The 23,561-nt window shown below is 43.5% G+C and overlaps 11 non-coding genes and 1 pseudogene across 11 annotated transcripts; 8 read left to right on the forward strand and 4 right to left on the reverse strand.

Moving 5' to 3' along the window:
- Nucleotides 1–37: 37 nt before the first annotated feature.
- On the reverse strand, nucleotides 38–201 carry LOC135039997 (U1 spliceosomal RNA). The gene has a single exon (XR_010233962.1). It is a non-coding gene; the product is annotated as a U1 spliceosomal RNA (small nuclear RNA).
- A 49-nt stretch (nucleotides 202–250) lies between these two features.
- LOC135039983 (U1 spliceosomal RNA) lies at nucleotides 251–414 on the forward strand. The gene has a single exon (XR_010233949.1). It is a non-coding gene; the product is annotated as a U1 spliceosomal RNA (small nuclear RNA).
- Nucleotides 415–566: 152 nt separating this feature from the next.
- LOC135039894 (U1 spliceosomal RNA) lies at nucleotides 567–729 on the forward strand. The gene has a single exon (XR_010233868.1). It is a non-coding gene; the product is annotated as a U1 spliceosomal RNA (small nuclear RNA).
- Nucleotides 730–1,403: 674 nt separating this feature from the next.
- LOC135039868 (U1 spliceosomal RNA) lies at nucleotides 1,404–1,567 on the forward strand. Its single transcript, XR_010233842.1, has one exon. It is a non-coding gene; the product is annotated as a U1 spliceosomal RNA (small nuclear RNA).
- Nucleotides 1,568–1,719: 152 nt separating this feature from the next.
- LOC135039926 (U1 spliceosomal RNA) lies at nucleotides 1,720–1,860 on the forward strand (annotated as a pseudogene).
- Nucleotides 1,861–2,554: 694 nt separating this feature from the next.
- Nucleotides 2,555–2,718, forward strand: LOC135039998 (U1 spliceosomal RNA). The gene has a single exon (XR_010233963.1). It is a non-coding gene; the product is annotated as a U1 spliceosomal RNA (small nuclear RNA).
- A 152-nt stretch (nucleotides 2,719–2,870) lies between these two features.
- LOC135039886 (U1 spliceosomal RNA) lies at nucleotides 2,871–3,033 on the forward strand. The gene has a single exon (XR_010233860.1). It is a non-coding gene; the product is annotated as a U1 spliceosomal RNA (small nuclear RNA).
- Nucleotides 3,034–3,707: 674 nt separating this feature from the next.
- LOC135039951 (U1 spliceosomal RNA) lies at nucleotides 3,708–3,871 on the forward strand. The gene has a single exon (XR_010233917.1). It is a non-coding gene; the product is annotated as a U1 spliceosomal RNA (small nuclear RNA).
- Nucleotides 3,872–4,023: 152 nt separating this feature from the next.
- On the forward strand, nucleotides 4,024–4,186 carry LOC135039887 (U1 spliceosomal RNA). The gene has a single exon (XR_010233861.1). It is a non-coding gene; the product is annotated as a U1 spliceosomal RNA (small nuclear RNA).
- A 9,470-nt stretch (nucleotides 4,187–13,656) lies between these two features.
- On the reverse strand, nucleotides 13,657–13,819 carry LOC135040006 (U1 spliceosomal RNA). Its single transcript, XR_010233971.1, has one exon. It is a non-coding gene; the product is annotated as a U1 spliceosomal RNA (small nuclear RNA).
- A 655-nt stretch (nucleotides 13,820–14,474) lies between these two features.
- On the reverse strand, nucleotides 14,475–14,637 carry LOC135039902 (U1 spliceosomal RNA). Its single transcript, XR_010233876.1, has one exon. It is a non-coding gene; the product is annotated as a U1 spliceosomal RNA (small nuclear RNA).
- A 152-nt stretch (nucleotides 14,638–14,789) lies between these two features.
- LOC135039988 (U1 spliceosomal RNA) lies at nucleotides 14,790–14,953 on the reverse strand. The gene has a single exon (XR_010233954.1). It is a non-coding gene; the product is annotated as a U1 spliceosomal RNA (small nuclear RNA).
- Between the last annotated feature and the right edge of the window lie 8,608 nt (nucleotides 14,954–23,561).

Here is a 23,561-nt window from a genome sequence, read left to right on the forward strand (position 1 = left end):
TCTGAAACAAAGAAATCTGACTTTTACCAGAGCTGACCAGAGGAAAACACAAACACAGTCCCCCACTACCACAAATAAAGCAGTCGAGTTTCCCACATTTGGGGAAATCACAGGGGTCAGCATACCCAGAATGCAATGAATGAACCTCACCCTGGGAGAATAATCTTCATGACCATGGTATCTCCTATGCAAAATAAGTATGATTTGGAATAGGGCTGAGCAGCGGCCCTCCCCAGCCCTATTCCAAATCATACTTATTTTGCATAGGAGATACCATGGTCATGAAGATTGTTCTTCCAGGGTGAGGTTCATTCATTGCATTCTGGGTATGCTGACCCCTGTGATTTCCCCAAATGTGGGAAACTTGACTGCATTATTTGTGGTAGTGGGGGACTGTGTTTGTGCTTTCCTCTGGTCAGCTCTGGTAAAAGTCAGATTTCTTTGTCTCATATTTTACTCTAGCCTTGTTCTTCTTTCGAGAGTTCCCTTGTGCTGCCTCAGTTGGATCTCCTTCACTTGACAGGGGGGTACCCGAGCAGCGACCCTCCCCAGCTCTAGCCCAAATCCTACTTACCTGCCAGGTGAGATACTATGATCATGAAGGTGCTTCTCCCAGGGCAAGGCTCACCCATTGCACTCTGGGTGTGCTGCTCCTGCGATTTCCCCAAATGTGGGAAACTTGACTGCATAATTTGTGTTTCCCCTGGTCGGCTCTCGTATAATTCAGATCTCTTTGTCTCAGGTCTCTCTCCAGCCTAGTTTGCTGTCTGTTTCCACTTCTCTTTTCTTGAGCCGCTCCCTTCTATGCCCTTGCGCACTATCCTGACTTCTCCTCCTGTCTGCTTACTTTGTGCCTTCCAACGCACAATGCGAACTACAGGTAGTGCTGCAGGGCCCACACCCTTTTACTTGCCTTACAGAGCAGCTCTGGAGCTGTTACAGTGCCCAGCTGCTGCAAGAAATCAGCTTGAATGCTTCAGGGGCTGGGGCATAGCCAACATGAGCCCCACACCGAAGGAGGGTGGAGGTGTTTAATGCGAACTAGGGGTCATCCAAGCGCCGCAAAAGGCCGCCATGCCCTGCACGCCCCTTTTCTCTTTTCATATGCAGACGAGGGTTGAAGCCAACTTTGACCCACTGCTTGGATGACATCACCATATGCAAATCCGTCTTCTGCAGAACTTCCCCCAGGAATGCTTGTACTAGTTGTTGCATTTGGTTTGTTGTTTGGGGGTGCTTCAGTATTAGGCAGCCTTCTGCCCTCCCATGTTCATCTGAAAATATGTGTTCTCCCTGCAGTTGTTGTCCCCAGATGAGAGTTCCCTTGTGCTGCCTCAGTTGAATCTCCTTTACTTGACAGAGATGTGCATGAGCAGCGGCCCTCCCCAGCCCTATTCCAAATCATACTTATTTTGCATAGGAGATACCATGGTCATGAAGATTGTTCTCCCAGGGTGAGGTTCATTCATTGCATTCTGGGTATGCTGACCTCTGTGATTTCCCCAAATGTGGGAAACGCGACTGCTTTATTTGTGGTAGTGGGGGACTGTGTTTGTGTTTTCCTCTGGTCAGCTCTGGTAAAAGTCAGATTTCTTTGTTTCAGATCTTCCTCTAGCCTTGTTCTTCTTTCGAGAGTTCCCTTGTGCTGCCTCAGTTGGATCTCCTTCACTTGACAGGGGGGTGCCCGAGCAGCGACCCTCCCCAGCTCTAGCCCAACTCCTACTTACCTGCCAGGTGAGATACTATGATCATGAAGGTGCTTCTCCCAGGGCAAGGCCCACCATTGCACTCTGGGTGTGCTGCCCCTGCGATTTCCCGAAATGTGGGAAACTTGACTGCATAATTTGTGTTTCCCCTGGTCGGCTCTCGTATAATTTAGATCTCTTTGTCTCAGGTCTCTCTCCAGCCTAGTTTGCTGTCTGTTTCCACTTCTTTTTTCTTGAGCCCCTCCCATCTATACCCTTGTGCACTATCCTGACTTCTCCTCCCGTCTGCTTACTTTGTGCCTTCCAATGCACAATGCAAACTACAGGTAGTGTTGCAGGGCCCACACCCTTTTACTTGCCTTACAGAGCAGCTCTGGAGCTGTTACAGTGCCCAGCTGCTGCAAGAAATCAGCTTGAATGCTTCAGGGGCTGGGGCATAGCCAACATGAGCCCCACACCGAAGGAGGGTGGAGGTGTTTAATGCAAACTAGGGGTCAGCCAAGCGCCGCAAAAGGCCACCATGCCCTGCACGCCCCTTTTCTCTTTTCATATGCAGACGAGGGTTGAAGCCAACTTTGACCCACTGCTTGGATGACATCACCATATGCAAATCCATCTGCGGCAGGCCTTCCCCCAGGAATGCTTGCACTAGTTGTTGCATTTGGTTTGTTGTTTGGGGGTGCTTCAGTATTAGGCAGCCTTCTGCCCTCCATGTTCATCTGAAAATATGTGTTCTCCCTGCAGTTGTTATCCCCAGATGAGAGTTCCCTTGTGCTGCCTCAGTTGAATCTCCTTTACTTGACAGAGATGTGCCTGAGCAGCGGCCCTCCCCAGCTCTATCCCAAATCATACTTATTTTGCATAGGAGATACCATGGTCATGAAGATTATTCTCCCAGGGTGAGGTTCATTCATTGCATTCTGGGTATGCTGACCCCTGTGATTTCCCCAAATGTGGGAAACTCGACTGCTTTATTTGTGGTAGTGGGGGACTGTGTTTGTGTTTTCCTCTGGTCAGCTCTGGTAAAAGTCAGATTTCTTTGTTTCAGATCTTCCTCTAGCCTTGTTCTTCTTTCGAGAGTTCCCTTGTGCTGCCTCAGTTGGATCTCCTTCACTTGACAGGGGGGTGCCCGAGCAGCGACCCTCCCCAGCTCTAGCCCAACTCCTACTTACCTGCCAGGTGAGATACTATGATCATGAAGGTGCTTCTCCCAGGGCAAGGCTCACCCATTGCACTCTGGGTGTGCTGCCCCTGCGATTTCCCCAAATGTGGGAAACTTGACTGCATAATTTGTGTTTCCCCTGGTCGGCTCTCGTATAATTCAGATCTCTTTGTCTCAGGTCTCTCTCCAGCCTAGTTTGCTGTCTGTTTCCACTTCTCTTTTCTTTAGCCGCTCCCTTCTATACCCTTGTGCACTATCCTGACTTCTCCTCCCGTCTGCTTACTTTGTGCCTTCCAATGCACAATGCAAACTACAGGTAGTGCTGCAGGGCCCACACCCTTTTACTTGCCTTACAGAGCAGCTCTGGAGCTGTTACAGTGCCCAGCTGCTGCAAGAAATCAGCTTGAATGCTTCAGGGGATGGGGCATGGCCAACATGAGCCCCACACCAAAGGAGGGTGGAGGAGTTTAATGCGAACTAGGGGTCATCCAAGCACCGCAAAAGGCCGCCAAGCCCTGCACGCCCCTTTTCTCTTTTCATATGCAGATGAGGGTTGAAGCCAACTTTGACCCACTGCTTGGATGACATCACCGTATGCAAATCCGTCTTCTGCAGAACTTCCCCCAGGAATGCTTGCACTAGTTGTTGCATTTGGTTTGTTGTTTGGGGGTGCTTCAGTATTAGGCAGCCTTCTGCCCTCCCATGTTCATCTGAAAATATGTGTTCTCCCTGCAGTTGTTGTCCCCAGATGAGAGTTCCCTTGTGCTGCCTCAGTTGAATCTCCTTTACTTGACAGAGATGTGCCTGAGCAGCGGCCCTCCCCAGCCCTATTCCAAATCATACTTATTTTGCATAGGAGATACCATGGTCATGAAGATTGTTCTCCCAGGGTGAGGTTCATTCATTGCATTTTGGGTATACTGACCCCTGTGATTTCCCCAAATGTGGGAAACTTGACTGCATTATTTTTGGTAGTGGGGGACTGTGTTTGTGCTTTCCTCTGGTCAGCTCTGGTAAAAGTCAGATTTCTTTGTCTCAGATTTTCCTCTAGCCTTGTTCTTCTTTCGAGAGTTCCCTTGTGCTGCCTCAGTTGGATCTCCTTCACTTTACAGGGGGGTACCCGAGCAGCGACCCTCCCCAGCTCTAGCCCAACTCCTACTTACCTGCCAGGTGAGATACTATGATCATGAAGGTGCTTCTCCCAGGGCAAGGCTCACCCATTGCACTCTGGGTGTGCTGCCCCTGCGATTTCCCCAAATGTGGGAAACTTGACTGCATAATTTGTGTTTCCCCTGGTCGGCTCTCGTATAATTCAGATCTCTTTGTCTCAGGTCTCTCTCCAGCCTAGTTTGCTGTCTGTTTCCACTTCTCTTTTCTTGAGCCGCTCCCTTCTATGCCCTTGCGCACTATCCTGACTTATCCTCCTGTCTGCTTACTTTGTGCCTTCAAACGCACAATGCGAACTACAGGTAGTGCTGCAGGGCCCACACCCTTTTAGTTGCCTTACAGAGCAGCTCTGGAGCTGTTACAGTGCCCAGCTGCTGCAAGAAATCAGCTTGAATGCTTCAGGGGCTGGGGCAGAGCCAACATGAGCCCCACACAAAAGGAGGGTGGGGGTGTTTAATGCGAACTAAGGGTCATCCAAGCACCGCAAAAGGCCGCCATGCCCTGCATGCCCCTTTTCTCTTTTCATATGCAGATGAGGGTTCCAGCCAACTTTGGCCCACTGCTTGGATGACATCACCGTATGCAAATCCGTCTTCTGCAGACCTTCCCCCAGGAATGCTTGTACTAGTTGTTGCATATGGTTTGATATTTGATGGTGCTTCAGTATTAGGCAGCCTTCCGCCCTCCCATGTTCATCTGAAAAGATGTGGTCTCCCTGCAGTTGTTGTCCCCAGACGAAAGTTCCCTTGTGCTTCCTCAGTTGAATCTCCTTAACTTGACGGGGGAGGGGCTGCCCGAGCAGCCACCCTCCCCAGCCCTATCCCAACTCATACTTATTTTGCATATGAGATCTCTTGATCATGAAGATTGTTCTCACAGGGTGAGGTTCATCCATTATATTTTAAAATAGGAAGGTACAAATTACATATTTGAATTGCATCTATGTGTTGGATTCAAATGTCCCCCCCCCCTTCCTTTCTCAATTGTGCCCGTCAGCAGCTATTCTAAGGTTGCTGCCAATGGGTGTGACACATTAATTTCTTCTGTGGGGTACACTGGACTCCACAAGGATTCACATTGGTGTGTAGAGTAGGATCTTGATCTGAGGCACCAACCGGCTCAAAGCTTTTGACTGTTCCCAAGAAGCTCAGTGCATTCTCCTCTATAACCCCGCTTCCATGAACAGGGAGCTCAGTTTGTAGTTGGTGCCTTCAGTAGCAGGCCACTTAACAGGGGCCTGCCTCAGGCAGCCTATTCTTAGCTATTAATTTTGACAAGAAAAGAAGAACTTGTTTTATGAGAATCTACAAGGGCTGCAGCAGGCTAGGTCTAATAGACATCTTTACTGCAGCTTCATCACTCCCAGCGGCGCTGTATACTCCCGTGCCCTGGTTGCTGGGTCACTGCAGCGGAGGCTCCGGTTTCTTCCTAAGGTCAGTCACACACACACCGCCCTTCCGGATCACGAGGCCGCTGATGAAGGGGAGCGTGGCCGTAGGGGGTGGACCGTGTGCGCACTGTCGTGGACACTGATTACTGGGCAGCCGCTCCACTAGCCACCAGGTACAGTTAAGGAGCACAGGTCTGGGGGTTTTTCTCCTATATTAAACCAATTTTGTACTGCCCGCAGCGCATTGTGATAGGTAATAGGGCCTGATTCAGGTTGGATTGCAATCACAATAAGCGATCCAACTGCAAAAATTGCTAAGAGCATACGCATGTGCCTGCATTTTCTGCGGCACCCCGCAGAGAATGCGATCGCCTCTGCCTGTCAATCGGGGCAGGGGGGGAGAGGGGGGTCAGCAACACTCCATTTCCAAGTCAGGGATGGAGCGGTGCGGGGGCAAGGCTTCAAAATGGGGTCTGCAATGGAGGAGACACAGGGGGCGTGGTCACAGCGGCTGTATGACATCACATTCAGCCGCTGTGATCACAAAAATGGTGGCGGCTTCCTGCGCGCACATACAGTCTGCACCAGCAGGAGGCTACACCATTTTTTATGATCACGCTGAACTGCAGTGCGACTGCAATTACAGCATGGTCAAGAAGGGAGGCGTCATGCTGGGTGGCCATTAGAGATGAGCGGGTTCGGTTCCTCGGAATCCGAACCCGCCCGAACTTCACCCTTTTTTGCACGGGTCCGAGCAGACTCGGATCCTCCCGCCTTGCTCGGTTATCCCGAGCGCGCCCGAACGTCATCATCCCGCTGTCGGATTCTCACAAGACTCGGATTCTATATAAGGAGCCGCGCGTCGCCGCCATTTTCACACGTGCATTGAGATTGATAGGGAGAGGACGTGGCTGGCGTCCTCTCCGTTTAGATTAGAAGATAGAGACGAGTGACATTTGATTTACTACTAATTTGGGGAGCAGTTGAACTTGTCAGGAGTACTCAGTAGTGCAGAGTTTTGCTGATAGTGACCACCAGTTTTATTATTTATAATCCGTTCTCTGCCTGAAAAAAAACGATACACATACCATATATGTGCTCAGCCTCAGTGTGCTGCATGATATATCATCTATGTATATCTGACTGTGCTGAGTGCTCACTGCTCACACAACTTAATTGTGGGGGAGACTGGGGAGCAGTTATAGCAGGAGTACAGTGCACACTTTTGCTGCCAGTGTGACCACCAGTATATTGTCTGCCTGAAAAAGTTAAACACTCCTGTGGTGTTTTTTTTTTTTATTCTATAAACGCATTCTGCTGACAGTGTCCAGCAGGTCGGTCATACATTATATTATATAAATATTTACCTGCAGTAGTGTTATATTTTTTTTTCATCTCTATCATCTTTATCATCTCTATATTAGCAGACGCAGTACGGTAGTCCACGGCTGTGGCTATCTCTGTGTCGTCAGTGCTCGTCCATAATTGTATACCTACCTACCTGTGGTGGGTTTTTTTTTTCTATCTTCTTCATACTAGTAGTTTAGGAGTCTGCTGACAGTGTCCACCAGGTCCATCATTATATTATATACCTACAGTAGTAATATATTTATTATATTATCTATACTAGCAGACGCAGTACGGTAGTCCACGGCTGTGGCTATCTCTGTGTCGTCAGTGCTCGTCCATAATTGTATACCTACCTGTGGTGGGGTGTTTTTTTTCTATCTTCTTCATACTAGTAGTTTAGGAGTCTGCTGACAGTGTCCACCAGGTCCGTCATTATATTATATACCTACAGTAGTAATATATTTAGTATATTATCTATACTAGCAGACGCAGTACGGTAGTCCACGGCTGTACCTACCTCTGTGTCGTCACTCGTCCATAATTGTATACCTAACTGTGGTGGGGTTTTTTTTTCTATCTTCTTCATACTAGTAGTTTAGGAGTCTGCTGACAGTGTCCACCAGGTCCGTCATTATATTATATACCTACAGTAGTAATATATTTAGTATATTATCTATACTAGCAGACGCAGTACTGTAGTCCACGGCTGTACCTACCTCTGTGTCGTCACTCATCCATAATTGTATACCTACCTGTGGTGGGGGTTTTTTTTCTATCTTCTTCATACTAGTAGTTTAGCAGTCTGCTGACAGTGTCCACCAGGTCCGTCATTATATTATATACCTACAGTAGTAATATATTTAGTATATTATCTATGCTAGCAGACGCAGTACGGTAGGCCACGGCTGTGGCTATCTCTGTGTCGTCAGTGCTCATCCATAATTGTATACCTACCTACCTGTGGTGGGTTTTTTTTTCTATCTTCTTCATACTAGTAGTTTAGGAGTCTGCTGACAGTGTCCACCAGGTCCGTCATTATATTATATACCTACAGTAGTAATATATTTAGTATATTATCTATACTAGCAGACGCAGTACGGTAGTCCACGGCTGTACCTACCTCTGTGTCGTCACTCGTCCATAATTGTATACCTACCTGTGGTGAAGTTTTTTTTCTATCTTCTTCATACTAGTAGTTTAGCAGTCTGCTGACAGTGTCCACCAGGTCCGTCATTACATTATATATACCTACAGTAGTTATATATATTTTTTTTTATATCATTAATTATCATCTCTACACTAGCAGACGCAGTACGGTAGGCCACGGCTGTGGCTATCTCTGTGTCGTCAGTGCTCGTCCATAATTGTATACCTACCTACCTGTGGTGGGGTTTTTTTTTCTGTCTTCATCATACTAGTAGTTTAGCAGTCTGCTGACAGTGTCCACCAGGTCCGTCATTATATAATATATACCTACAGTAGTTATATATATATTTTTTTTATATCATTAATTATCATCTCTATACTAGCAGACGCAGTACGGTAGTCCACGGCTGTAGCTACCTCTGTGTCGTCAGTCACTCGTCATCCATAAGTATACTAGTATCCATCCATCTCCATTGTTTACCTGAGGTGCCTTTTAGTTGTGCCTATTAAAATATGGAGAACAAAAATGTTGAGGTTCCAAAAATAGGGAAAGATCAAGATCCACTTCCACCTCGTGCTGAAGCTGCTGCCACTAGTCATGGCCGAGACGATGAAATTCCATCAACGTCGTCTGCCGAGGCCGATGCCCAATGTCATAGTACAGAGCATGTAAAATTCAAAACACAAAAGATCAGTAAAAAAAAGGACTCAAAAATCTAAATAAAAATCGTCGGAGGAGAAGCGTAAACTTGCCAATATGCCATTTACCACACGGAGTGGCAAGGAACGGCTGAGGCCCTGGCCTATGTTCATGGCTAGTGGTTCAGCTTCACATGAGGATGGAAGCACTCAGCCTCTCGCTAGAAAAATGAAAAGACTTAAGCTGGCAAAAGCACAGCAAAGAACTGTGCGTTCTTCAAAATCACAAATCCACAAGGAGAGTCCAATTGTGTCGGTTGCGATGCCTGACCTTCCCAACACTGGACGTGAAGAGCATGCACCTTCCACCATTTGCACACCCCCTGCAAGTGCTGGAAGGAGCACCCGCAGTCCAGTTCCTGATAGTCAGATTGAAGATGTCAGTGTTGAAGTACACCAGGATGAGGAGGATATGGGTGTTGCTGGCGCTGGGGAGGTGAGGTGGTTTGTTTAAGTCAGGCACCCGGGGAGACACCTGTTGTCCGTGGGAGGAATATGGCCATTGACATGCCTGGTGAAAATACCAAAAAAAACTGCTCTTCGGTGTGGAAGTATTTCAACAGAAATGCGAACAACAGGTGTCAAGCCGTGTGTTGCCTTTGTCAAGCTGTAATAAGTAGGGGTAAGGACGTTAACCACCTCGGAACATCCTCCCTTATACGTCACCTGCAGCGCATTCATCATAAGTCAGTGACAAGTTCAAAAACTTTGGGCGACAGCGGAAGCAGTCCACTGACCAGTAAATCCCTTCCTCTTGTAACCAAGCTCACGCAAACCACCCCACCAACTCCCTCAGTGTCAATTTCCTCCTTCCCCAGGAATGCCAATAGTCCTGCAGGCCATGTCACTGGCAATTCTGACGAGTTCTCTCCTGCCTGGGATTCCTCCGATGCATCCTTGAGTGTAACGCCTACTGCTGCTGGTGCTGCTGTTGTTGCTGCTGGGAGTCGATGGTCATCCCAGAGGGGAAGTCGTAAGACCACTTTTACTACTTCCACCAAGCAATTGACTGTCCAACAGTCCTTTGCAAGGAAGATGAAATATCACAGCAGTCATCCTGCTGCAAAGCGGATAACTGAGGCCTTGGCATCCTGGGCGGTGAGAAACGTGGTTCCGGTATCCATCATTACTTCAGAGCCAACTATAGACTTGATTGAGGTACTGTGTCCCCGGTACCAAATACCATCTAGGTTCCATTTCTCTAGGCAGGCGATACCGAAAATGTACACAGACCTCAGAAAAAGACTCACCAGTGTCCTAAAAAATGCAGTTGTACCCAATGTCCACTTAACCACGGACATGTGGACAAATGGGGCAGGGCAGACTCAGGACTATATGACTGTGACAGCCCACTGGGTAGATGTATTGACTCCCGCCGCAAGAACAGCAGCGGCGGCACCAGTAGCAGCATCTCGCAAACGCCAACTCTTTCCTAGGCAGGCTACGCTTTGTATCACCGCTTTCCAGAATACGCACACAGCTGAAAACCTCTTACGGCAACTGAGGAAGATCATCGCAGAATGGCTTACCCCAATTGGACTCTCCTGTGGATTTGTGGCATCGGACAACGCCAGCAATATTGTGCGTGCATTATATCTGGGCAAATTCCAGCACGTCCCATGTTTTGCACATACCTTGAATTTGGTGGTGCAGAATTATTTAAAAAACGACAGGGGTGTGCAAGAGATGCTGTCGGTGGCCAGAAGAATTGCGGGACACTTTCGGCGTACAGGCACCACGTACAGAAGACTGGAGCAACACCAAAAACGCCTGAACCTGCCCTGCCATCATCTGAAGCAAGAAGTGGTAACGAGGTGGAATTCAACCCTCTATATGCTTCAGAGGATGGAGGAGCAGCAAAAGGCCATTCAAGCCTATACATCTGACCACGATATAGGAGGTGGAATGCACCTGTCTCAAGCGCAGTGGAGAATGATTTCAACGTTGTGCAAGGTTCTGCAACCTTTTGAACTTGCCACACGTGAAGTCAGTTCAGACACTGCCAGCCTGAGTCAGGTCATTCCCGTCATCAGGCTTTTGCAGAAGAAGCTGGAGACATTGAAGGAGGAGCTAAGACAGAGCGATTCCGCTAGGCATGTGGGACTTGTGGATGGAGCCCTTCATTCGCTTAACCAGGATTCACGGGTGGTCAATCTGTTGAAATCAGAGCACTACATTTTGGCCACCGTGCTCGATCCTAGATTTAAAACCTACGTTGTATCTCTCTTTCCGGCAGACACAAGTCTGCAGGGGTTCAAAGACCTGCTGGTGAGAAAATTATCAAGTCAAGTGGAACTTGATCGGTCAACAGCTCCTCCTTCACATTCTCCCGCAATTGGGGGTGCGAGGAAAAGGCTCAGAATTCCGAGCCCACCCGCTGGCGGTGATGCAGGGCAGTCTGGAGCGACTGCTGATGCTGACATCTGGTCCGGACTGAAGGACCTGCCAACGATTACGGACATGACGTCTACTGTCACTGCATATGATTCTCTCACCATTGAAAGAATGGTGGAGGATTATATGAGTGACCGCATCCAAGTAGGCACGTCAGACAGTCCGTACGTATACTGGCAGGAAAAAGAGGCAATTTGGAGGCCCTTGCACAAACTGGCTTTATTCTACCTAAGTTGCCCTCCCACAAGTAGTACTCCGAAAGAGTGTTTAGTGCCGCCGCTCACCTTGTCAGCAATCGGCGTACGAGGTTACTTCCAGAAAATGTGGAGAAGATGATGTTCATTAAAATGAATTATAATCAATTGCTCCGTGGAGACATTGACCAGCAGCAATTGCCTCCACAAAGTACACAGGGAGCTGAGATGGTAGATTCCAGTGGGGACGAATTGATAATCTGTGAGGAGGGGGATGTACACGGTGATGAATCGGAGGATGATGATGAGGTGGACATCTTGCCTCTGTAGAGCCAGTTTGTGCAAGGAGAGATTAATTGCTTCTTTTTTGGTGGGGGTCCAAACCAACCCGTCATTTCAGTCACAGTCGTGTGGCAGACCCTGTCACTGAAATGATGGGTTGGTTAAAGTGTGCATGTCCTGTTTATACAACATAAGGGTGGGTGGGAGTGCCCAAGGACAATTCCATCTTGCACCTCTTTTTTCTTTCATTTTTCTTTGCGTCATGTGCTGTTTGGGGAGTGTTTTTTGGAAGGGCCATCCTGCGTGACACTGCAGTGCCACTCCTAGATGGGCCAGGTGTTTGTGTCGGCCACTTGGGTCGCTGAGCTTAGTCACACAGCTACCTCATTGCGCCTCTTTTTTTCTTTGCGTCATGTGCTGTTTGGGGAGTGTTTTTTGGAAGGGCCATCCTGCGTGACACTGCAGTGACACTCCTAGATGGGCCAGGTGTTTGTGTCGGCCACTTGGGTCGCTGAGCTTAGTCACACAGCTACCTCATTGCGCCTCTTTTTTTCTTTGCGTCATGTGCTGTTTGGGGAGTGTTTTTTGGAAGGGCCATCCTGCGTGACACTGCAGTGCCACTCCTAGATGGGCCAGGTGTTTGTGTCGGCCACTTGGGTCGCTGAGCTTAGTCACACAGCTACCTCATTGCGCCTCTTTTTTTCTTTGCGTCATGTGCTGTTTGGGGAGTGTTTTTGGAAGGGCCATCCTGCGTGACACTGCAGTGCCACTCCTAGATGGGCCAGGTGTTTGTGTCGGCCACTTGGGTCGCTGAGCTTAGTCACACAGCTACCTCATTGCGCCTCTTTTTTTCTTTGCGTCATGTGCTGTTTGGGGAGTGTTTTTTGGAAGGGCCATCCTGCGTGACACTGCAGTGCCACTCCTAGATGGGCCAGGTGTTTGTGTCGGCCACTTGGGTCGCTGAGCTTAGTCACACAGCTACCTCATTGCGCCTCTTTTTTTCTTTGCGTCATGTGCTGTTTGGGGAGTGTTTTTTGGAAGGGCTATCCTGCGTGACACTGCAGTGCCACTCCTAGATGGGCCAGGTGTTTGTGTCGGCCACTTGGGTCGCTGAGCTTAGTCATCCAGCGACCTCGGTGCAAATTTTAGGACTAAAAATAATATTGTGAGGTGTAAGGTGTTAAGAATAGACTGAAAATGAGTGGAAATTATGGTTATTGAGGTTAATAATACTTTGGGATCAAAATGACTCCCAAATTCTATGAACAAGGGAAAATGTCATCATCCCGCTGTCGGATTCTCGCGAGATTCGGATTCCATATAAAGAGCTGCGCGTTGCCGCCATTTTTACTCGTGCATTGAAGAGAGAGCGGAGAGGACGTGGCTATGTTCTCTCAGTGGAAATCTCAATATCAGTGCTCAGTATCAGTGGATACTTATTGCTGCTCAGTAATACTAGTAGTGTGTCTCTCCTGCTCAGTGTCAGTTCTCAGTAGTATCCTCATCAGTGCTCAGTATCACTGCTCATTGTCTTGTGCTGCATTGTTGTGCTCAGCATACTACAGTACATTACTAATAGTCCAGTGCTGCATCTTGCTGCTCAGTGTCAGTTCTAGTATCCTCATCAGTGCTCACTATCACTGCTCATTGCATTGTGGTGTTCTGTATACTACAGTAACATAGTAATATAGTAACATATAGTAACATAGTTTTTGAGGTTGAATAGAGGCAAATTGCCCATCGTGTTCAACCTGTTTTAAGTTGTGATGATTCTACATACTTGCTTAATAATGTATTATGACTAGTTAGCTACTACAACTCATGTTACCCCCGGATTAACCATGTTGATATTTTAAGTATTATAAACTTGGATAGCTTTTTCATTCAGAAATGTATCCATTCCTTTTTTAAATCCAATTACAGAGTCCGCCATTACCACCTTCCCTGGCAGGGAATTCCACATCCTGATTGCCCTAACAGTGAAGATCATAGTATCTCACCTGGCAGGTAAGTAGGAGTTGGGCCAGAGCTGTGGAGGATTGCTGCTCGGGCACCCCCTGTGAAGTGAAGGAGATCCAACTGAGGCAGCACAAGGGAACTCTCGAAAGAAGAACAAGGCTAGAGGAAGATCTGAGACAAAGAAATCTGACTTTTACCAGAGCTGACCAGAGGAAAGCACAAACACAGTCCCCCACTACCACAAATAATGCAGTCGAGTTTCCCACATTTTGGAAATCACAGGGGTCAGCATACCCAGAATGCAATGAATGAACCTCACCCTGGGAGAACAATCTTCATGACCATGGTATCGCCTATGCAAAATAAGTATGATTTGGGATAGGGCTGGGGAGGGCCGCTGCTCAGGCACATCTCTGTCAAGTATAGGAGATTCAACTGAGGCAGCACAAGGGAACTCTCATCTGGGGACAACAACTGCAGGGAGAACACATATTTTCAGATGAACATGGGAGGGCAGAAGGCTGCCTAATACTGAAGCACCCCCAAACAACAAACCAAATGCAACAACTAGTACAAGCATTCCTGGGGGAAGTTCTGCAGAAGACGGATTTGCATACGGTGATGTCATCCAAGCAGTGGGCCAAAGTTGGCTGGAACCCTCATCTGCATATGAAAAGAGAAAAGGGGCATGCAGGGCATGGCGGCCTTTTGCGGCGCTTGGATGACCCTTAGTTCGCATTAAACACCCCCACCCTCCTTCGGTGTGGGGCTCATGTTGACAATGCCCCAGCCCCTGAAGCATTCAAGCTGATTTCTTACAGCAGCTTGGCACTGTAACAGCTCCAGAGCTGCTCTGTAAGGCAAGTAAAAGGGTGTGTAGTTTGCATTGTGCATTGGAAGGCACAAAGTAAGCAGACAGGAGGAGAAGTCAGGATAGTGCACAAGGGTATAAAAGGGAGGGGCTCAAGAAAAAAGAAGTGGAAACAGACAGCAAACTAGGCTGGAGAGAGACCTGAGACAAAGAGATCTGAATTATACGAGAGCCGACCAGGGGAAACACAAATTATGCAGTCAAGTTTCCCACATTTGGGGAAATCGCAGGGGCAGCACACCCAGAGTGCAATGGGTAAGCCTTGCCCTGGAAGAAGCACCTTCATGATCATAGTATCTCACCTGGCAGGTAAGTAGGAGTTGGGCTTGAGCTGGGGAGGGTCGCTGCTCGGGCACCGCCCTGTCAACTGAAGGAGATCCAACTGAGGAAGCACAAGGGAACTCTCGAAAGAAGAACAAGGCTAGAGGAAGATCTGAAACAAAGAAATCTGACTTTTACCAGAGCTGACCAGAGGAAAACACAAACACAGTCCCCCACTACCACAAATAATGCAGTCGAGTTACCCACATTTGGGGAAATCACAGGGATCAGCATACCCAAAATGCAATGAATGAACCTCACCCTGGGAGAACAATCTTCATGACCATGGTATCTCCTATGCAAAATAAGTATGATTTGGGATAGGGCTGGGGAGGGCCGCTGCTCAGGCACATCTCTGTCAAGTAAAGGAGATTCAACTGAGGCAGCACAAGGGAACTCTCATCTTGGGACAACAACTGCAGGGAGAACACATATTTTCAGATGAACATGGGAGGGCAGAAGGCTGCCTAATACTGAAGCACCCCCAAACAACAAACCAAATGCAACAACTAGTGCAAGCATTCCGGGGGGAAGGCCTGCAGCAGATGGATTTGCATATGGTGATGTCATCCAAGCAGTGGGTCAAAGTTGGCTTCAATCCTCATCTGCATATGAAAAGAGAAAAGGGGCGTGCAGGGTATGGCGGCCTTTTGCGGCGCTTGGATGACCCCTAGTTCGCATTAAACACCTCCACCCTCCTTTGGTGTGGGGCTCATGTTGACAATGCCCCAGCCTCTGAAGCATTCAAGCTTATTTCTTACAGCAGCTTGGCACTGAAACAGCTCCAGAGCTGCTCCGTAAGGCAAGTAAAAGGGTGTGGGCCCTGCAGCACTACCTGTAGTTTGCATTGTGCATTGGAAGGCACAAAGTAAGCAGACAGGAGGAGAAGTCAGGATAGTGCACAAGGGTTAGCTGAACACACTAACCGATTGCGCCACAGAGACACTTTGCAAAAAGTATATACTGACAAAGACTAATAAGCATTCATCTAGAACGTTTCCTAGAAAAACTTTAAAAAGTCAATAATCTGGAGAGTGTTTGTAAGATGTTTCTTCCAGCAACCAATGAAGAAACACATTGGTACTTTCGCATGATGAGTGAGTGCTTCAGGATCTCTTGCACTTACATGTGCAGCAGAGTACTGCAATGGAAGCATGCTGGGTCCATAACCCAGAGGTAGGCAGATTGAAACTATCCTTTGCTATATGCATTTTTTTGTTGTTCATTAAAGTAATCCAAAACTGGGATTGATATTTTAGCTTTTATTTTTACTTAAAGTACAATAACTTTTACCATTTTAATTTGTTTTAATAGTATATTGACAGTATTGTTTTCTTTCAAAAATCCACTTAATTTTCTTTACCCTATTATTAAAATGGTAATTGACAAAAACAAACTACATTGTCACCAGAAGGGCAATACAAAATGTACAAGTGATATATTAAAATCATCTTTCCAGCTTGAATTTCAATGATGCATTGGGGCAACGATTTTGTGCGAAACATCTTCACCCTTAAATAAAGATTTTCTTAATTCCTTACCTGTGTGCTAATTAGATATCACCTTGTTTTCACATTAAACAGACTTCCACATGAGAAAGCAGCAAGGATGCAGTGGCGTTAATGTTTCCTGGTGTCAACCTGTATTATTTCAGTAGATATTGAAATGAGGATGCATCTTGCTGCCTTTCCAATGAAGCAAGTTTAATTTAGTAATAGGTGAAAAACCATCCCTACAAATATGTTAATCAGATACTTGGCTTTGTGGACACTTTTCAGAGAACAAATTAGTTAGCATAAAAATAAAGCCAGAAAATGAAGAGCTGTTTAATCACTCAATTGGATTTTTCTGCCAGCATTTTTCTTTTTCTCTGCAACCCACTGCTAAATTGTGCTTCCTAGCTGTTTTTATAAAATCACTGAATCAAATCTAACTCTGATTACATCAGAGAAGGCCAGGTACCCTACACCATAACAGGGGGTTTCGAAATTTTGACTTGTCTACTTAAATATCACCAAAATCTGATCACAAGGTCAATTACATCCCTGGGTGGGATTGAACCACCAACCTTTTGATTAATAGCTGAACACACTAACCGATTGCGCCACAGAGACACTTTGCAAAAAGTACATACTGACAAAGACTAATAAGCATTCATCTAGAACGTTTCCTAGAAAAACTTTAAAAAGTCAATAATCTGGAGAGTTTTTGTAAGATGTTTCTTCCAGCAACCAATGAAGAAACACATTGGTACTTTCGCATGATGAGTGAGTGCTTCAGGATCTCTTGCACTTACATGTGCAGCAGAGTACTGCACTGGAAGCATGCTGGGCCCATAACCCAGAGGTAGGCAGATTGAAACTATCCTTTGCTATATGCATTTTTTTTTTGTTCATTAAAGTAATCCAAAACTGGGATTGATATTTTAGCTTTTATTTTTACTTAAAGTACAATAACTTTTACCATTTTAATTTTTTTTAATAGTATATTGACAGTATTGTTTTCTTTCAAAAATCCAATTAATTTTCTTTACCCGATTATTAAAATGGTAATTGACAAAAACAAACTACATTGTCACCAGAAGGGCAATACAAAATGTACAAGTGATATATTAAAATCATCTTTCCAGCTTGAATTTCAATGATGCATTGGGGCAACGATTTTGTGAGAAACATCTTCACCCTTAAATAAAGATTTTCTTAATTCCTTACCTGTGTGCTAATTAGATATCACCTTGTTTTCACATTAAACAGACTTCCACATGAGAAAGCAGCAAGGATGCAGTGGCGTTAATGTTTCCTGGTGTCAACCTGTATTATTTCAGTAGATATTGAAATGAGGATGCATCTTGCTGCCTTTCCAATGAAGCAAGTTTAATTTAGTAATAGGTGAAAAACCATCCCTACAAATATGTTAATCAGATACTTGGCTTTGTGGACACTTTTCAGAGAACAAATTAGTTAGCATAAAAATAAAGCCAGAAAATGAAGAGCTGTTTAATCACTCAATTGGATTTTTCTGCCAGCATTTTTCTTTTTCTCTGCAACCCACTGCTAAATTGTGCTTCCTAGCTGTTTTTATAAAATCACTGAATCAAATCTAACTCTGATTACATCAGAGAAGGCCAGGTACCCTACACCATAACAGGGGGTTTGAAATTTTGACTTGTCTACTTAAAGATCACCAAAATCTGATAACAAGGTCAATTAAGTCCCTGGGTGGGATTGAACCACCAACCTTTTGGTTAAAAGCCTTACACACTAACTGATTGCGCCACCGCGACACTTTGCAAAAGTACATACTGACAAAGGCTAATAAGCATTCATCTAGAACGATTCCTAGAAACATTTTAAAAAGTCAATAATGTGGAGAGTTTTTGTATGATGTTTCTTCCATCAACCAATGAAGAAACACATTGGTACTTTCCCATGATGAGTGAGTGCTTCAGGATCTCTTGCACTTACATGTGCAGCAGAGTACTGTAATGGAAGCATGCTGGGTCCATAACCCAGAGGTAGGCAGATTGAAACTATCCTCTGCTATATGCATTTTTTTTTTGTTAATTAAAGTAATCCAAAACTGGGATTGATATTTTTGCTCTTTTATTTTTACTTAAAGTACAATAACTTTTACCATTTTAATTTGTTTTAATAGTATATTGACAGTATTGTTTTCTTTCAAAAATCCAATTAATTTTCTTTACCCGATTATTAAAATGGTAATTGACAAAAGCAAACTACATTGTCACCAGAAGAGCAATACAAAATGTACAAGTGATATATTAAAATCATCTTTCCAGCTTGAATTTCAATGATGCATTGGGGCAACGATTTTGTGAGAAACATCTTCACCCTTAAATAAAGATTTTCTTAATTCCTTACCTGTGTGCTAATTAGATATCACCTTGTTTTCACATTAAACAGACTTCCACATGAGAAAGCAGCAAGGATGCAGTGGCGTTAATGTTTCCTGGTGTCAACCTGTATTATTTCAGTAGATATTGAAATGAGGATGCATCTTGCTGCCTTTCCAATGAAGCAAGTTTAATTTAGTAATAGGTGAAAAACCATCCCTACAAAGATGTTAATCAGATACTTGGCTTTGTGGACACTTTTCAGAGAACAAATTTGTTAGCATAAAAATAAAGCCAGAAAATGAAGAGCTGTTTAATCAGTCAATTGGATTTTTTTGCCAGCATATTTCTTTTTCTCTGCAACCCACTGCTAAATTGTGCTTCCTAGCTGTTTTTATAAAATCACTGAATCAAATCTAACTCTGATTACATCAGAGAAGGCCAGGTACCCTACACCATAACAGGGGTTTTCGAAATTTTGACTTGTCTACTTAAATATCACCAAAATCTGATCACAAGGTCAATTACGTCCCTGGGTGGGATTGAACCACCAACCTTTTGATTAATAGCTGAACACACTAACCGATTGCGCCACAGAGACACTTTGCAAAAAGTACATACTGACAAAGACTAATAAGCATTCATCTAGAACGTTTCCTAGAAAAACTTTAAAAAGTCAATAATCTGGAGAGTTTTTGTAAGATGTTTCTTCCAGCAACCAATGAAGAAACACATTGGTACTTTCGCATGATGAGTGAGTGCTTCAGGATCTCTTGCACTTACATGTGCAGCAGAGTACTGCACTGGAAGCATGCTGGGCCCATAACCCAGAGGTAGGCAGATTGAAACTATCCTTTGCTATATGCATTTTTTTTTTGTTCATTAAAGTAATCCAAAACTGGGATTGATATTTTAGCTTTTATTTTTACTTAAAGTACAATAACTTTTACCATTTTAATTTTTTTTAATAGTATATTGACAGTATTGTTTTCTTTCAAAAATCCAATTAATTTTCTTTACCCGATTATTAAAATGGTAATTGACAAAAACAAACTACATTGTCACCAGAAGAGCAATACAAAATGTACAAGTGATATATTAAAATCATCTTTTCAGCTTGAATTTCAATGATGCATTGGGGCAACGATTTTGTGAGAAACATCTTCACCCTTAAATAAAGATTTTCTTAATTCCTTACCTGTGTGCTAATTAGATATCACCTTGTTTTCACATTAAACAGACTTCCACATGAGAAAGCAGCAAGGATGCAGTGGCGTTAATGTTTCCTGGTGTCAACCTGTATTATTTCAGTAGATATTGAAATGAGGATGCATCTTGCTGCCTTTCCAATGAAGCAAGTTTAATTTAGTAATAGGTGAAAAACCATCACTACAAATATGTTAATCAGATACTTGGCTTTGTGGACACTTTTCAGAGAACAAATTAGTTAGCATAAAAATAAAGCCAGAAAATGAAGAGCTGTTTAATCATTCAATTGGATTTTTCTGCCAGCATATTTCTTTTTCTCTGCAACCCACTGCTAAATTGTGCTTCCTAGCTGTTTTTATAAAATCACTGAATCAAATCTAACTCTGATTACATCAGAGAAGGCCAGGTACCCTACACCATAAGAGGGGGTTTGCAATTTTGACTTGTCTACTTAAATATCACCAAAATCTGATCACAAGGTCAATTACGTCCCTGGGTGGGATTGAACCACCAACCTTTTGATTAATAGCTGAACACACTAACCGATTGCGCCACAGAGACACTTTGCGAAAAGTATATACTGACAAAGACTAATAAGCATTCATCTAGAACGTTTCCTAGAAAAACTTTAAAAAGTCAATAATCTGGAGAGTGTTTGTAAGATGTTTCTTCCAGCAACCAATGAAGAAACACATTGGTACTTTCGCATGATGAGTGAGTGCTTCAGGATCTCTTGCACTTACATGTGCAGCAGAGTACTGCACTGGAAGCATGCTGGGCCCATAACCCAGAGGTAGGCAGATTGAAACTATCCTTTGCTATATGCATTTTTTTTTTGTTCATTAAAGTAATCCAAAACTGGGATTGATATTTTAGCTTTTATTTTTACTTAAAGTACAATAACTTTTACCATTTTAATTTTTTTTAATAGTATATTGACAGTATTGTTTTCTTTCAAAAATCCAATTAATTTTCTTTACCCGATTATTAAAATGGTAATTGACAAAAACAAACTACATTGTCACCAGAAGAGCAATACAAAATGTACAAGTGATATATTAAAATCATCTTTCCAGCTTGAATTTCAATGATGCATTGGGGCAACGATTTTGTGAGAAACATCTTCACCCTTAAATAAAGATTTTCTTAATTCCTTACCTGTGTGCTAATTAGATATCACCTTGTTTTCACATTAAACAGACTTCCACATGAGAAAGCAGCAAGGATGCAGTGGCGTTAATGTTTCCTGGTGTCAACCTGTATTATTTCAGTAGATATTGAAATGAGGATGCATCTTGCTGCCTTTCCAATGAAGCAAGTTTAATTTAGTAATAGGTGAAAAACCATCCCTACAAATATGTTAATCAGATACTTGGCTTTGTGGACACTTTTCAGAGAACAAATTAGTTAGCATAAAAATAAAGCCAGAAAATGAAGAGCTGTTTAATCACTCAATTGGATTTTTCTGCCAGCATTTTTCTTTTTCTCTGCAACCCACTGCTAAATTGTGCTTCCTATCTGTTTTTATAAAATCACTGAATCAAATCTAACTCTGATTACATCAGAGAAGGCCAGGTACCCTACACCATAACAGGGGGTTTGAAATTTTGACTTGTCTACTTAAAGATCACCAAAATCTGATAACAAGGTCAATTAAGTCCCTGGGTGGGATTGAACCACCAACCCTTTTGGTTAAAAGCCTTACACACTAACTGATTGCGCCTCCGCGACACTTTGCAAAAGTACATACTGACAAAGGCTAATAAGCATTCATCTAGAACGATTCCTAGAAACATTTTAAAAAGTCAATAATGTGGAGAGTTTTTGTATGATGTTTCTTCCATCAACCAATGAAGAAACACATTGGTACTTTCCCATGATGAGTGAGTGCTTCAGGATCTCTTGCACTTACATGTGCAGCAGAGTACTGTAATGGAAGCATGCTGGGTCCATAACCCAGAGGTAGGCAGATTGAAACTATCCTCTGCTATATGCATTTTTTTTTTGTTAATTAAAGTAATCCAAAACTGGGATTGATATTTTTGCTCTTTTATTTTTACTTAAAGTACAATAACTTTTACCATTTTAATTTGTTTTAATAGTATATTGACAGTATTGTTTTCTTTCAAAAATCCAATTAATTTTCTTTACCCGATTATTAAAATGGTAATTGACAAAAGCAAACTACATTGTCACCAGAAGAGCAATACAAAATGTACAAGTGATATATTAAAATCATCTTTCCAGCTTGAATTTCAATGATGCATTGGGGCAACGATTTTGTGAGAAACATCTTCACCCTTAAATAAAGATTTTCTTAATTCCTTACCTGTGTGCTAATTAGATATCACCTTGTTTTCACATTAAACAGACTTCCACATGAGAAAGCAGCAAGGATGCAGTGGCGTTAATGTTTCCTGGTGTCAACCTGTATTATTTCAGTAGATATTGAAATGAGGATGCATCTTGCTGCCTTTCCAATGAAGCAAGTTTAATTTAGTAATAGGTGAAAAACCATCCCTACAAAGATGTTAATCAGATACTTGGCTTTGTGGACACTTTTCAGAGAACAAATTTGTTAGCATAAAAATAAAGCCAGAAAATGAAGAGCTGTTTAATCAGTCAATTGGATTTTTTTGCCAGCATATTTCTTTTTCTCTGCAACCCACTGCTAAATTGTGCTTCCTAGCTGTTTTTATAAAATCACTGAATCAAATCTAACTCTGATTACATCAGAGAAGGCCAGGTACCCTACACCATAACAGGGGTTTTCGAAATTTTGACTTGTCTACTTAAATATCACCAAAATCTGATCACAAGGTCAATTACGTCCCTGGGTGGGATTGAACCACCAACCTTTTGATTAATAGCTGAACACACTAACCGATTGCGCCACAGAGACACTTTGCAAAAAGTACATACTGACAAAGACTAATAAGCATTCATCTAGAACGTTTCCTAGAAAAACTTTAAAAAGTCAATAATCTGGAGAGTTTTTGTAAGATGTTTCTTCCAGCAACCAATGAAGAAACACATTGGTACTTTCGCATGATGAGTGAGTGCTTCAGGATCTCTTGCACTTACATGTGCAGCAGAGTACTGCACTGGAAGCATGCTGGGCCCATAACCCAGAGGTAGGCAGATTGAAACTATCCTTTGCTATATGCATTTTTTTTTTGTTCATTAAAGTAATCCAAAACTGGGATTGATATTTTAGCTTTTATTTTTACTTAAAGTACAATAACTTTTACCATTTTAATTTTTTTTAATAGTATATTGACAGTATTGTTTTCTTTCAAAAATCCAATTAATTTTCTTTACCCGATTATTAAAATGGTAATTGACAAAAACAAACTACATTGTCACCAGAAGAGCAATACAAAATGTACAAGTGATATATTAAAATCATCTTTTCAGCTTGAATTTCAATGATGCATTGGGGCAACGATTTTGTGAGAAACATCTTCACCCTTAAATAAAGATTTTCTTAATTCCTTACCTGTGTGCTAATTAGATATCACCTTGTTTTCACATTAAACAGACTTCCACATGAGAAAGCAGCAAGGATGCAGTGGCGTTAATGTTTCCTGGTGTCAACCTGTATTATTTCAGTAGATATTGAAATGAGGATGCATCTTGCTGCCTTTCCAATGAAGCAAGTTTAATTTAGTAATAGGTGAAAAACCATCACTACAAATATGTTAATCAGATACTTGGCTTTGTGGACACTTTTCAGAGAACAAATTAGTTAGCATAAAAATAAAGCCAGAAAATGAAGAGCTGTTTAATCATTCAATTGGATTTTTCTGCCAGCATATTTCTTTTTCTCTGCAACCCACTGCTAAATTGTGCTTCCTA

Source organism: Pseudophryne corroboree, unplaced genomic scaffold (genome assembly GCF_028390025.1).
Source record: "Pseudophryne corroboree isolate aPseCor3 unplaced genomic scaffold, aPseCor3.hap2 scaffold_719, whole genome shotgun sequence".
In the NCBI taxonomy this organism is placed as follows: domain Eukaryota; kingdom Metazoa; phylum Chordata; class Amphibia; order Anura; family Myobatrachidae; genus Pseudophryne; species Pseudophryne corroboree.